A 16,016-nucleotide genomic window follows, 5' to 3' on the forward strand; every position below is an offset into this window, starting at 1 on the left:
GTTTCTGTTGTGGGGGAGGAAAGTAAAAGAGATATCTTCAATATCTTCTATTTTGTCCTCACAAAGGCCTGAGGTCACGAATGAAATTTAAAGTTTATATGTACCTGAATCTCTGCATTCTTAGTCCAGAAATGTAACCACTGTATTTCACAGAGTAAGGACAATGTATGAGCCAGTTTTAAGGAACTGACTTTGCTCTTTCAGCACAGCAAAGCTCTGTGAACTATGTGGTACCTTGCCTATTCCCTGCCAGACTGAACAGCAAATGAGACTAATTATAGAGAAGGCATGATATTTTTTCCAATCCTCTTGAGACAATTTTTTCTAGTGTCTGTGATGCAGTGTGAAGAGTCAGAAATAGTTATTTGCGAACATTATTGTTAATGAGCTGAAAGAGAAGTGGACAGTTCAGGCACCAGATTCCTAGGACTGGTTCTTGTCAGCATTGGGCACTTTAAGGGGAAAAGTGCTGATGCACTGTTATGTAACTCCTACTATACCTGCTAATGAAAGGCATGTGAGAATCATGTGCAGCTAGTTAAGAGTTGGGTAACATGATTGGCTAGCTGCACTATATCAACAGAGAGCCTAACTCTCATTCTCTGTGGGTTGATGAATACGGAGGACGTGCAGAGGTGTGGAGAGCTATTTGTGATCAGAGGCTGTTACTCTGTCGGACTGACTGATGGTGATGATGACTTGGTATGTGTAAGACTACTCTCTTGGACTGTGACTGTGTACTGCTAATTTGGATGGACTGAACTTGCTGTGTATTAACTATCTGGACTGACTGTTACTACTCTTTTTGCCTTACCCCAAATACAACTGTTTCAACTGGCTTGCTGAAGTTTTGTCTTCATAGAGTTTTTACTGGTGGCCGCACTTATCAGGCACTCATACCTGCAGAACTTCCACGCACACTGACATCGGTTGTGGGCCCAGCGTGGTCTACAGGAGAGTAAGCTCTGTCTGCTGCAGCATTTTCCAGCGTTCTACTCGTGAGTAAGCCAAACAGTTTTTGGGCGTGGCACTTTGTATGTGTATAAGGCAAACCAATGGAGTCCAGCGTACATGTCTCTGGCTTCCTCATTACGAGGCTTAATGGAGACAACTACGTCACATGGTCAGAGAAAGTCACCATGCTGTTAAAGTTCCAAGGGTTGTGGGAGTATGTGGCAACTCCACCAGACTCAACAGTGTTACATGCTGCTGATGATGCGGATGTAATAGCCAAACATCGGAGTAATGATGATAAGGCATGCTCGTTAATTGGCTTAACCTTGGAAGATTCACAGCTCATCCATGTTAAAGGGTCTACTACTGCCAAGTCGTGTTGGGATGCACTAAAGGCTCTATATGTGAGAGAGAGCGTTGGGTCCCACATTTTCCTAATGAAGAAGCTCTTAAGTGCACGTTTGGAGACAGGTGGAGACATGATGACTCACCTGGAGTACATGAAGCGCACGTTACTCCAACTGCAGGAAAAAGAGGTAACTTTTTCTTCCCTGCAGCAAGTGTACATAATCCTCTGTTCCCTGGACCAGAGCTATGATCAATTTGTGGCTAACCTTGATGTTGTTCCACAAGCTGAGCTCACTGTGTCCAGCATTTCCCACCGACTGCTGAATGAGGCGATGAGGAGGAGAGACGCAGCTCAATTCCATGCTCCAGCCCATTCAACAAATGTTCCTGCCCGGGAGGTTCTTAAAGGGGCAGAATGCAAAGCAGCTGCAGCTGAAGCATATGCTGTGCGTAAGTGCTACTTGTGTGGAAGTTTCAAGCACCTACAACGCCAGTGCGGCTTGAACAAAAGGAAACATTCTCCTGCTGTTACAAAAGGAGGTAGGTGTAATGTTATCATTAATGATTCCTCCTGCAGTAGCCAGCCATTTATGATTGACAGTGGTGCGACGGAGCACATTGCCAAGGATAGAAGGCTTTTTGAGACATTCACTCCTACACAAGGTCAGTGTGTGAAGCTCGCAAACGGGCTGTCTGCCAATGTAGCAGGGAGTGGTCTTATCAACATCCCTAGCCTTGGGAGAAAGTTACACATGCTTAATGTTCCAAGCCTGAACTATAATTTGCTTTCAGTATCAGCCTTGACTGAACAGCACTTTAAAGTTTGTTTTACAGCTACAGACTGCAACATATGTGCAAATGGCATATCTGCTAAAGCCAAGAGGAAAGGCGACTTATATTTCCTTGAGAAGGAGCGTTCAGTGCAGCATGTGAGTACAAATAAACCACCACATGATAATTGCATACATCTCTGGCATCGCAGACTGGGGCATATCAATTTTCAGGCGGTGAAGAAGACTCTTCAAGCTGCTGGAGTTATCCCCAAACCATGTGGATGTTTCATAGAATGTGAAGTATGCAAGGCTGTCAAGTCCAAAGCAGCAGCAACTAGGTCTCCTAGCAAGTTTCAGACTAATGAGATACTTGATTTAGTGTTCCTCGACCTGATTGGCCCATTCCCTACGAGGAGTTTGGGCGGGGCAAGGTTCTGTTTATGCATAGAAGACCATTTTTCCCGGTATGGTTTCTGCTTCCTTCTTAGGTCTAAGGCGGAAACATTCCAGGCATTCTACAACTGGCTTCGCTTTGTGCAACGGAAGACAGGCAAAGTTCCTAAGTCTATTCTCAGTGACAATGGGTCTGAATTCTGCAATGAGAGAATGATTTCTTTGTGCAGGAGATATGGCATAGAACATAAATGTACGGCTCCTTATAGACCCCAGCACAATGCCTTCTGTGAACGAAGGAACCAATCCCTGTACAATATGTGTATGGCTATGTTAAAAGACAATGATTTACCCTTGAGTTTCTGGGGGGAGAGCATGATGTGTGCTTCTCATGTACTAAATTTGTCTTGGTCATCTGCTATAGGAATGATTCCTGCAGAAGCCTGGTATGGCAAGAAGCCCTCCATAGAGCATGTAAAAATCTTTGGGATTCCTGCATACGTCCACATCCCAAAGGAGCTCAGAAGGAAGGGAAAAGACAAAGCTGAAAAGTTGTTGTTTGTTGGTTATTCTAACAATCATCGAGCTTTCAGGTTCTGCCATGCTGGAGAGAAGATAACCACCAGCGCGTCGGCAACTTTCCTTGAGAGATCTGTTGGCTGGCAGCGAACATCCTCGACTCTAATCCTGCAGACAGCAGAGAAACAAGAGACACCACCCGTTCCTAGGAAGGGGAGGAGGAGCCCGTTGCCCAGCAACGGAGGAGTCAAGGAGGAGCCGTTAACCCCTGCATCTCCAGGAGCTGGTGTTTCCCTGCAGCAGATGGCAGCACAGTGTCTGATGAATCAGAAGAACCGGTGCTCAGGAGGTCGTCACGTGAGACGAGGCCACCGGATCGCTACAGTCCAGGACAGGCATGTACTGTGATTGCAGAGCCCTCTAACTTTGAGAGCATTCAGCATTTATCACAGGAGGAACAGTCTGGATGGCACGCTGCGATGAGCTCTGAGCTTGAGTCCCTGCGTAACCTGCACGTCTATGAAGAAACTACTCTACCACCCGGTCAGAGACTCATCGGGTGTAGATGGGTGTATAAACTCAAGGCTGGCACATATGGTACTACCCAGTACAAGGCCAGACTTGCAGCCCAGGGATTCTTGCAAGGGGGGCAAGATTATGACGAAACTTTTGCTCCAACCCTTAAAGCCACTTCACTTTACTGTGCTCTAACTATCGCAGCAAAACAGCACTGTATGATTAGGCATCTTGATGTAAAAACAGCCTATTTACATGCCCCATTGAGACACTGTGTGTATATGAAGAAACCACCAGGTGCCTCTGGTGACAATGACAATACTTGTTGGTTGCTTAAGAAATCCTTGTATGGGTTAAAGCAGGCTGGATTCGAATGGAATCAGCATTTAGTAGATAACCTTAAAATGTTAGGTTATAAGCAAGGAGTTGCAGATCCCTGTGTGTTCACTAAACAGAAGGGGGAGCAACAATGCACCATCCTAATCTCCGTGGATGATTTGGCCATAATATGTAAATCTGCCAAAGTAATGAATGATACTATTGATGCTCTAAGGTCCAAATTTACTGTGAGAGATCTGGGAGAGATCAAGCAATATGTTGGCCTAGAGATTGAAAAAGTAGATGGTGGATACAGAGTATCACAAAGGGCAAAAATATCCCATTTGCTAAAACAGTTTAAAATGGACCAGTGCAAAGGGGTGCAAAGTCCTATGTTCCCATGTAATGAGTCAGACAGTGAACAGAGTCCACTGTTCGATCAGGGGATATATCAATCCCTGATTGGCAGCCTGTCATATCTTGCTAATTGGTCCAGACCGGACATAGCCACGGCCACTAATGTATTGGCAAGAGCAATGAAAGAGCCAAGGCAAAAACATTGGCTAGCAGCTAAGCATATCTTAAGATACTTAAAGCAGACCATGGATTTAAGTTTATTTATAACTCCTACTGGAGAACTTACCATGCTTGCTTATGCAGATGCTAGTTTTGCCAACGATCCTGACACTAGGCAATCTACTACAGGAATGGCTATTTTTCTGGGTGGCGCCCTGGTTGGGTGGCGGTCACTGAAGCAGAGACACGTGGCTCTGTCTACGTGCGAGGCAGAATACGCGGCCTTGAGCGCTATATGTACTGAACTCATATGGTTCAAGCAATTGTTGTTAGACTTTGGAATACGTCATGTCAATCCCATAATTGTGAGGGAGGACAATCAGGCTGCTATACAGTTAGCAACAACTCTTGGTGTCAAGAGCAGGTCCAAACATACTGATGTACGTTTCCATAACGTTAAGCAATGCTTGGAGGATAGACTAATTGTGCTTGAATACTGTGAAACTAATGACAATGTTGCAGACTTGTTTACAAAGGTTCAAACACATGTGAAGCATAAAGAAAGCTGTCTATCTTTAGGTCTTAAAAAATGTGAAAAGCAGTAATGTCATGCTGTAGAAATGTTTTAACTATGAATGTTAAAGTAACATGCAATGTATATCCCATGTCGTTACATAGGGGGAGGATGTCAGCATTGGGCACTTTAAGGGGAAAAGTGCTGATGCACTGTTATGTAACTCCTACTATACCTGCTAATGAAAGGCATGTGAGAATCATGTGCAGCTAGTTAAGAGTTGGGTAACATGATTGGCTAGCTGCACTATATCAACAGAGAGCCTAACTCTCATTCTCTGTGGGTTGATGAATACGGAGGACGTGCAGAGGTGTGGAGAGCTATTTGTGATCAGAGGCTGTTACTCTGTCGGACTGACTGATGGTGATGATGACTTGGTATGTGTAAGACTACTCTCTTGGACTGTGACTGTGTACTGCTAATTTGGATGGACTGAACTTGCTGTGTATTAACTATCTGGACTGACTGTTACTACTCTTTTTGCCTTACCCCAAATACAACTGTTTCAATTGGCTTGCTGAAGTTTTGTCTTCATAGAGTTTTTACTGGTGGCTGCACTTATCAGGCACTCATACCTGCAGAACTTCCACGCACACTGACAGTTCTCAGTCATGATATGATTACTATATATAGGTATATGATTCTGAATTTTCTTTTGTGTAAAAGAAGCATCATGTAATTTTTTTAAACAATGTAAATATAACAATTATCACTGCTTGAGAATGGGGAACGCTGAAGACCCTTCTCCATGCATGGCATAGTCAGTATCTGAATCGGTCAACATGCACATGGGAATTGGGAACTCAGAATATCCGTACCTCACATGTGATTGTCACATAGGACACTGGCTGAAAACCAGGGACCCAGTCTGCATTCTTAGGAATGTGGGAATTAGTCCAAAATTGTACTGTCAATGAGTTCAATCATTTCCAGGGGAGCTCTTAAATCCATTTTGGTATCTGATGGGCTGCTAACAGACAGCTGGCTCAGGGCGACATCAAAGCAACCAGGAAGTGAGCCGGCCAGAAAAGGAGCATCTGGGAGCATCCCAAAAGCCTGCAGAAGAGGGATAGGTCATGGGGAGCATCTGGAGCACTTACACGCCCTATCTGCAACTCCCTGGGCACTCTCTGGGTGCTTCCCAGCTGTCCAGACAGCCGGGGAGGTGGCCTGGAGGCACCCCAGTGAAAAGGCACCACTTTCAAAGTGGTGCCTTTTTGAGCCAGCTCTGGGTAAGTCGGGGACGGCTCGGTGGCAGGATGGGGACAGCAGGCAGAGTTATGTGTGTAGCTTGCTTTTTAGATCTTTCTGCCTGCCATCCCTGGGGCAGCTTTAACTGCCCATCTGTAAGCAGCCATGGAGAACTTTTTTGGGGGGGTTGTTGTTTGAATTTCAGACAGGCTCTTTAAATGGTTGCCAGTTATGGTCCTGAATGGTTTTGTTTTTTTCATTTCAGACATGTTAAACAGCAAGTATTGTTTGCCCATTTTTTTAAAAATCAATTTTTGTGAAACCACTTTTCCTCTGTTTTTTTTTTTTGTGTGTGGCTGTCTTTCTGAGTTGTGGGAGATACTATCTGAATAGGGTTGCCAATCCCCAGGTGGGGGCAGGGGATCCCCCGGTTTGGAGGCCCTCCCATCGCTTCAGGGTCATTAGAAAGCAGGGGGAAGGGAGGGAAATGTCTGCTGGAAACTCTGTTATTCCCTATGGAGATTTATTCCCATAGAAAATAATGGAGAATTGATCCACAGGTATCTGGGGCTCTGGGGGGGGGGGCTGTGTTTTGAGGTAGAGGCACCAAATCTTCCGTACAGCATCTAGTGCCTCTCCCCAAAATATCTCCCAAGTTTTAAAACGATTGGACCAGGGGGTCCAATTCTATAAGCCCCAAAAGAAGGTGCCCCTATCCTTCATTATTTCCTATGGAAGGAAGGCATTGAAAAGGTGTGCCATCCTTTTAAATGTGATGGCCAGAACTCCCTTTGGAGTTCAATTATGCTTGTCACAGCCTTGATTTTGGCTCCACTCCTAATGTCTCCTGGCTCCACCCCCAATGTCTCCTGACTCCACCCCCAAAGTCCCCAGATATTTCTTAAATTGGACTTGGCAACCCTATATCTGAATTGTTTGTAGTATTTCTTAATGAGCCTTTTTATTTTTTCCTGGCCAGTTCTAAACTAAACAAAAACAGGTTTTGGATCTATGTATACAGTAGAAAAAAAATTAGAGAGGCAAACTTTTTGATAGCAAGAACCCCGGGAAATGCAGCTCCATCTTAAATTCAAAATCTAACCCCAGTGTGCTGTGCATAGAGTTTTAAAAGTCAATCTGAAATTGGCCGCCTTTGAAATTATCCTAGCTTGCTTTTTTTTTACATCCAAACCTAATTCAAAATGGAAGAATGTCTTCATGTGAAAGTGCCATTCATCTGAGGAAAGAGCTGTCACGACCAGATTCTAAATGCAAAGAAAGCCTGGAAATAAACAGTTAATGAGGAAAAGCACTACAGCATAAAGTAAAAAAAAAATTAAAAAGAGGGGGAGGGGAGACAGAAAACACTTGACACTAAGCAAGAAACTTCCTGGTCTGTACATAAATAAATTATTCAGCACTTCTAAAAAACTCTAATAACCAAGCTGTGTGGAGATGTCTTTCAAAAGAGCTGAATGAACAGTGATCATCGGCCATTTATAGCGCAATATTTGTTTTTTCCTTCAAAATGAAAACAGCTGTAATGCACCCAACTCTGGGAAGATAAGAAAGCTGTTCATGAAGTTTGCCATAGCTAATACTATATTTTAAACTCGAATAAAGGAGGAGAAAAGGTTGCATAATTCCGGTATATTTGAAAGGAAACTTTTAATGGTCCGTATTATCAGCTTTGGATATGGAGTTGTTTCAGGGCAATAAACAGCGACTCTGTCATTCTCTGTTTTCTCTCAAGAAACTTGCAACTTGACATTTGGCTTATCTTCAAAGCCCTTGCAATGAGAAGATTGGAGGTGAAGCTATAACCAGATGATCAGGATGTTACACTTGTACTGTTGGAATATTATGCCAGAGTTCACTGCTTTGGAAATGTTTAGTTCTGGATTGGGAAGACCAGAAACCCCAGTTTAAATCACCGCTGGCACATCCATTAGTAGGGTTGCCAAGTCCAATTTAAGAAATATCTGGGGACTTTGGGGGTGGAGCCAGGAGACTTTGGGGGTGGAGCCAGGAGACAATAGGGGTGGAGGCAAGATCAAGGCTGTGACAAGCATAATTGAACTCCAAAGGGAGTTCTGGCCATCACATTGAAAGGGACGGCACACGTTTTCAATGCCTTCCTTCCATAGGAAATAATGAAAGTTAGGGGCACCTTCTTTTGGGACTCATAGAATTGGACCCCCTGGCCCAATCGTTTTGAAACTTGGGGGATATTTTGGGGAGAGGCACTAGATGCTGTACTGAAAATTTGGTGCCCCTACCTCAAAAAACAGCCCCCCCAGAGCCCCAGATACCCATGGATCAATTCTCCATTATTTCCTATGGGAATCAGTCTCCATAGGAAATAATGAGTGCCCAGCAGACATTTCTCTCCCCTCCCCCCGCTTTCTGACAACCCTGAAGCGGGGGGAGGGCCTCCAAACCGGGGGATCCCCTGCCCCCACCTGGGGATTGGCAACCCTATCCATTAGGTAACCTGAGGCAGCTGCCTGGGGTGCAGCCCAGCAGGGAACATAAGAACATAAGAGAAGCCATGTTGGATCAGGCCAACGGCCCATCAAGTCCAACACTCTGTGTCACACAGTGGCAAAAAATTTTATATACACACATACACTGTGGCTAATAGCCACTGATGGACCTGTGCTCCATATTTTTATCTAAACCCTTCTTGAAGGTGGCTATACTTGTGGCCGCCACCACCTCCTGTGGCAGTGAATTCCACATGTTAATCACCCTTTGGGTGAAGAAGTACTTCCTTTTATCCGTTTTAACCTGTCTGCTCAGCAATTTCATCGAATGCCCACGAGTTCTTGTATTGTGAGAAAGGGAGAAAAGTACTTCTTTCTCTGCTTTCTCCATCCCATGCATTATCTTGTAAACCTCTATCATGTCACCCCGCAGTCGACGTTTCTCCAAGCTAAAGAGTCTCAAGCGTTTCAACCTTTCTTCATAGGGAAAGTGCTCCAGCCCTTTAATCATTCTAGTTGCCCTTCTCTGGACTTTCTCCAATGATATAATATCCTTTTTGAGGTGCGGCGACCAGAACTGCACACAGTACTCCAAATGAGACCGCACCATCGATTTATACAGGGGCATTATGATACTGGCTGATTTGTTTTCAATTCCCTTCCTAATAATTCCCAGCATGGTGTTGGCCTTTTTTATTGCAAACGCACACTGTCTTGACATTTTCAGTGAGTTATCTACCATGACCCCAAGATCTCTCTCTTGGTCAGTCTCTGCCAGTTCACACCCCATCAACTTGTATTTGTAGCTGGGATTCTTGGCCCCAATGTGCATTACTTTGCACTTGGCCACACTGAACCGCATCTGCCACGTTGACGCCCATTTACCCAGCCTCAACAGATCCCTTTGGAGTTCCTCACAATCCTCTCTGGTTCTCACCACCCTGAACAATTTAGTGTCATCCGCAAACTTGGCCACTTCACTGCTCACTCCCAACTCTAAATCATTTATGAACAAGTTAAAGAGCATGGGACGCAGTACCGAGCCCTGCGGCACCCCACTGCTTACCGTCCTCCATTGCAAAGACTGCCAATTTATACTCACTCTCTGCTTCCTATTACTCAGCCAGTTTTTGATCCACAAGAGGACCTGTCCTTTTACTTCATGACTCTCAAGCTTTCTAAGGAGCCTTTGATGAGGAACTTTATCAAAAGCTTTCTGGAAGTCAAGGTAAACAACATCTATCGGGTCTCCTTTGTCCACATGTTTGTTCACCCCCTCAAAGAAATGTAGCAGGTTAGTGAGGCATGATCTTCCCTTGCAGAACCCGTGCTGAGTTTTCCTCAATAACCTGTGTTCATCAATGTGCCTACTCATTCTGTCCTTGATAATGGTTTCTACCAACTTTCCCGGTATTGAAGTCAGACTGACTGGCCTGTAATTTCCCGGGTCTCCTCTGGAACCTTTTTTAAAGATTGGGGTGACATTTGCTACCTTCCAGTCCTCAGGAACGGAGGCAGATTTCAATGAAAGATTACAGATTTTTCTTAGAAGATCCACAAGTTCAACTTTGAGTTCTTTCAGAACTCTCGGATGTATGCCATCCGGACCCGGTGACTTATTAGTTTTTAATTTGTCTATCAGTTGTAGGACCTCCTCTTTTGTCACCTCAATCTGACTCAGGTCTTTCAATACCCCTTCCAAAATTAGTGGTTCTGGGGCGGGCAAAAAGTTCTCATCTTCCACAGTGAAGACGGAGGCAAAAAATTCATTTAGCTTCTCAGCCATTTCCCTATCCTCCTTCAGTAATCCTTTTACCCCATGGTCATCCAAGGGCCCCACTGCCTCCCTGGCTGGTTTCCTACTTCTAATATATTTGAAGAAAGTTTTATTGTTGGTCTTTATGTTGTTGGAGGGCACCAGTTTTGTAATGTACTCAGTGATGAGACGTGTTGAAGGCAACATACTTTATTAGCTGGTACATCACAAGAGAGCGAAACGTGGTCCGGGTCCCAAATATATACATGCCCCGGAACAACCCTCCTTCTAGCCAGGTCCAATCCTGGCCGGTTAAACTTCCCGCCACAGATCTTGATAGGCGGAGCGTATTAGCAAGCTACAACCGGGGACTAGTGGGTTTCCCCTGGTCGCCTCTGTAGCGTTCGCTGTGTTATACCCGAAGACTTGGATGCAGGACATAACAAGTTTCAATTCAAGTTAGGAGCAATTCAATACAATGTAGGAGCTTGGCAGCAGTGGCCTTTGCACAGTGCGCCCTGCCATCAACTGCTGTAGCTCCACCTCCTGTGCTGCTTCTGTGCTTCCAGAAGCACAGATGGAGGGAGGCAGGCAGAGCTACAGCGGTTGGTGGTGGGGCATGCTGTGTGAACACTGCTGCCAAGTTTGTCCTCACTGGGGGTGAGGTGGGGGGAAGAGGAGTGTGCCAGGCAGGGAAGGGCGCTGTCTAGGGTTGCCAATCCCCAGGTGGGGGCAGGGGATCCCCCCGGTTTGCAGGCCCTCCCCCCGCTTCAGGGTCGTCTTAAAGCAAGGGGAGGGGAGGGAAATGTCTGCTGGGAACTCTGTTATTCCCTATGGAGATTTATTCCCATAGAAAATAATGGAGAATTGATCTGCAGGTATCTGGGGCTCTGGGGGGCTGTGTTTTGAGATAGAGGCACCAAATCTTCAGTACAGCATCTAGTACCTCTCCCCAAAATATCTCCCAAGTTTCAAAATGATTGGACCAGGGGGTCCAATTCTATAAGCCCCAAAAGAAGGTGCCCCTATCCTTCATTATTTCCTATGGAAGGAAGGCATTGAAAAGGTGTGCCATCCTTTTAAATGTGATGGCCAGAACTCCCTTTGGAGTTCAATTATGCTTGTCACAGCCTTGGTTTTGGCTCCACCCCTAATGTCTCCTGGCTCCCCCCCCCCAAAGTCTCCTGACTCCACCCCCAAAGTCCCCAGATATTTCTTAAATTGTACTTGGCGACCCTAGCGCCGTCCCTGGGGCGCCAGCCTTCTGCTGGCACTCTAGCACCAGCCCTGGCTTAAACCATGTTAACTGTATAGAACTGGGGTGGAACAGCTTCTGTAATAAATTGTAGTAAATGACAAGCCTCTAGATGTAAGCTTGTTTCATAGTTGATCTTCCTCAGTGGTCTTATTAGATCTTCCTCAGAAGTTATCTCCCTAGAATTAACCATAATCATTATAACGTAAGGGACACCACATAGATGAATGGAATTTAGTATTATAAAGGAGCATATGCTGTGTTATCTAGATTTACCTCTTTGTTTACAACTCAACATTTACATAGGAAGCAAGCCAGCCCAAATCCAAGTCTGTATTAAGTCCATAGGCCATATATGCCTTTCCTTAATCAGGTACAAAGCTTTCTGCTGTAATATTTGCAGGCAAAACACACTCTAATATACCCTTCTTAAGAAAAAACTATCCCCTGTAATTCCATGCAGCTGTGTATGAAATTACAACATCCTTAATGGTACAGATCACAACCAAAACCATGTGCAAAGTTATCAAGCTAATAGCATGTAGTGGATGTAACATCACTTCAAAATATTCAATACATTTTAAATAATACCCTTAGTAAGACAATGTAACAATATCTCAAAATGCAACCCAACATGAATGCAATAGAAATACATTACAAAGTGGTCTTAAAGAAGTAGCTCCTATATATAACATGACAGATTCAAATCTGTATAAGTCCATAGGCCAAATATGTTTTTAACTTATAAATCTAAGCTGCCACTTGGTGGAGCAACATTTTTGAACATCAACATGATTGTATGTATGTGATGCATATCTGCTAAGTATAAAGAACCACAAATCATCAGCAGAGTATCTGTTTTCTACAAAATGTACTAGCAAAGATGTTCCCATATTTTTATTGCAGATTTGTGATCTGTGTTTTATAATGTGTGTCTTTACAGTGTGTACACTCATCCCAATTTATAGAAGCTGGCATGGGCATACAATAACTTAAATAGCCCTTTTATTATTACAGTTCCTAAAATGAAAAACAAATAATTGTATAAAAACCCTGTGAATGTTCAAACTTGCTGAACAATCAGCAGATAACACAATAACTAATGTACTTAATTGGCATTGCTAGCAAACCATTTGAAGAATATGAAGTTTAACAGTTCAGTCTTAAGAAGACTCAATTGTAGGGATAGCAGGGAATTTATTTTGAAAATAGAAGGCATGAGGATACCAAGAAGCAGTCCTTTTAACATCGGATGTAACCTCTTTATATACCTGTATTCTGTTGGATGAAGCTCGGGGGATAGTGGAAGACATTGAATAATAGACAGGATTTAAATCCCCCAACATATTTCCTTATGGAATTGGTCAACATAATATTCAAGAAAAAATATGTTATTCAAAGATAGACTTTTTTTTTCTAAAGATACATGTGTTGCAATGGATAGCAACACATGGCTGAGCTAGAGAAATCTTTTATTTGTAATGCTGTAAATCCTTATTAGGAACATATTTGGCTTATAAGAGATTTATTGTTCTCTACTATTTTGGATGAACATGAGATAATGACACCATTTATAGATTAGATTAATACAGCACATGCTAGTATCAAATTCTTGGGGAAATGAGTTAAATGTTCAATTCCTTTTCTCGATATGCAGGTCTATAGAAGTGCTGACAACAGATTGGCCATGAAATTGTTTAGAAAACCTACAGATGGAAGTTCTTTTTTTTTTTTTTGCTCCTTTCACCCTTACCACTTGTGGAAGATCCTCCTTCCTAGTCAATGTTTAAGAATTAGGCGCAATTCAACTGATATAGATCATTATTTGAATGATCATAAAATTTTAGCTAGGGAGTTTGAAACATGAGGTTATCCAGCAGCAGTTATGCAGGATACTGTGCCTGGGCTGATAATATAGTTCAGTCAGAGCTGTTTGTAGAGAAAGACTGAACACAGGAGAACAATGTGGTGCACACTTTTGATTTCATCCTATTTTCAAATACCATTAAGAGGCTGGTTTTTAAACTTCGGCATATCCTTGGACATATTCCTGGATGTGACTCTAAGCCCTTGGTGGAATTTAGATGTACTAAAGCTGTTTCTAAACCTGTCTTCCTCCTGGCCTTTTCTACATCACTCCCCAGAAAAGAAGACAGAGGTGTGAACTTAATTTTTCCCTTATCCATTATTTATTTTAGCACCCAAGGAATTGCAAAAGCCCTTACCTATAATATCCTGCTAGTATCCCAAAACAACATATTGGTTAGAGCTCTTCTTATCAGTTGTAAAAAGTGGTCTTGTTTGTCAGAGTTGCAGGTATTTCTGTTTTTCAGGTGTATCTAAGTCTTCATGCTTGATTATCAATCAACAGTACATTCTGGGACTTTCTGATGAAGAATTTCAGCCTGGTGTTCAAAGAAAAGCACTCCTTAGTAACATGATTATGAGTGTAAACAATTTTTTTTTGGGGGGGGGAGTGTCTGTCCCTTCTTATGTGTGGAACTCAGCTCTGATTCTCATGGCATCACAGAAGCTGCTTAACATAACTTGGCAAAGTTAATATTCCAGTTGACACACCAGTTTTTGGGCTCCTTCAGCCAAATCCATAGATTCCACAAAATAAGGTCAAAAATCTATGCTTCTCCTCATCCCATATTATGTAGGGCTGAACACAATTGAGCTCATCTGATGGAAGGGGTCTTCTACTATAAAAAAATCCATTTGGACAAGCATTAGACAAGCCCCCTCCCCCAATTAACACTCATTAGTAATACCAAGAGGTGTTTTCCTATTGCTTACAGCCACTTATTCTTAGATGTTCCTCTTAGAATGTGCAACGATCACTCCGTGCTGTATTGTTGCAGTCACAGCAAAAGTCACTTTTTTGGGCGGCAAACTACATGGTCAGGGATTTAAATCCATTCTGTTCAAAGATGGGAGCTGTAATAGGGCCAATTCAGGGCCAGAAATGTACTGAATATATTGTGGAAAGACCACAATATATGTCTAATTGGCTCCATTTGACTTGGTGAACCATAAGTGGTAAAGACCCACTTCCAAGTAATGCATTGAGTCAAATCCCATTTCCAAGAGTATATTATATTTCTACTTTCTGCCCGCTCAGACTAGTTTATGTACATTCATGCTTGCCACATGGAGCAGTTTAAACCTCTGCTCGTCGTATTAATACCATATGGCCTTCTCAAGTCAAAATTTCTATGTAGTTCAATTGATTTTCTTTGCAAAAAAGGAACATTCTTCAGTGATACAGGGAGAAACAGCCAATGCCTTCTGCACAATGAGCCAATTAATATGAGCAACTGTAGTAATAGCCACCACGAGGAGCCATTAAAGCATGCCCCCTCCATCTGGAAGTTGCAATACAAACTGGCACATAATTCAAGTAGCAACAAAGTAAAACTCTTTGGCACTTACTTTGTAAGCAGACGCGTAGGGAGGGGGGGGCGGGGATGGCGGACCGCCCCAGGCCCTGGGGCCCCGCGTTGGCAAGGGGGCCCCCCAAACAATGGCCATGACGTTGCTGAAAAAGAATGGAAGCGCCCGCGGCGCCCGACAGCGAGGGGAAGCGCGCGCGCACGGCGGAAGAAGGGGGTGGGGAGGGGCGCACGCACGCACCTCGGGGCTCCTCGTTGGGAGCTGGGGTTATGCTCTGGGCGGGGATGACACCCGACGATACGCAGATGAAGGAGCGAGCAAAGGTGGGCAGGTCCTGCGGAGCGGCTGCGAGGTTGGAGCAAGCAAAGGCGGAGCTGCAGAGCGCTGGATGCTCGCAGAGCGTCTCACTCCAAAGGGCTAGAATTGTTAAGGTTGCCATTGCCAGTTCTGGGTCAGACGGTTTTTGGGGACTGGGGCCGGAGCCTGGAGAGGGAGCTTCGCAGGGGATAGTGGCATAGAGGGCACCTGCCAAAGCAGCCAGTTTTCCCCAGAGGAGTGGGTCTGGAAAAGAGTTGTTATTCCAGATCTCCAGGCTCTGCTTGGAGGTTGACAATCCTAGTATGTTGGGAGTGGGGAACAGCACACTTGCTTTGCAAGACTGAGGATCCCGAGTTTAGTTTGTGGCAACTCGGGGCTGAGAAACATCCTTTAGAAAGTTGTTGCAAATCTGAGTACAGTGTACCAAGTGAAATGGACTAATAGTACAACGTGACATGTAAAACAGTTAAAGTGGTGTCAAGGGAGGTATGCTGGCTTGGTAGCTAAAATCGTGCTGAAACTGGTTTTTGTTTATGTAGTTTATTTGTTCTTCCTTTTTTAATCCCACTGTTCTCTGAAAAGCTCAGGGTGGCATACATCGTTTTATTTTTACAACAACCCTGTGAGGTAGATTAGGCTGAGAATGACCCGCTCATTTCTATACAGTAAGCTTCATGACAGAGTGAGGATTTGAATTCTGACT

The sequence above is a fragment of the Heteronotia binoei genome, chromosome 5, assembly GCF_032191835.1.
Source record: "Heteronotia binoei isolate CCM8104 ecotype False Entrance Well chromosome 5, APGP_CSIRO_Hbin_v1, whole genome shotgun sequence".
NCBI lineage: Eukaryota > Metazoa > Chordata > Lepidosauria > Squamata > Gekkonidae > Heteronotia > Heteronotia binoei.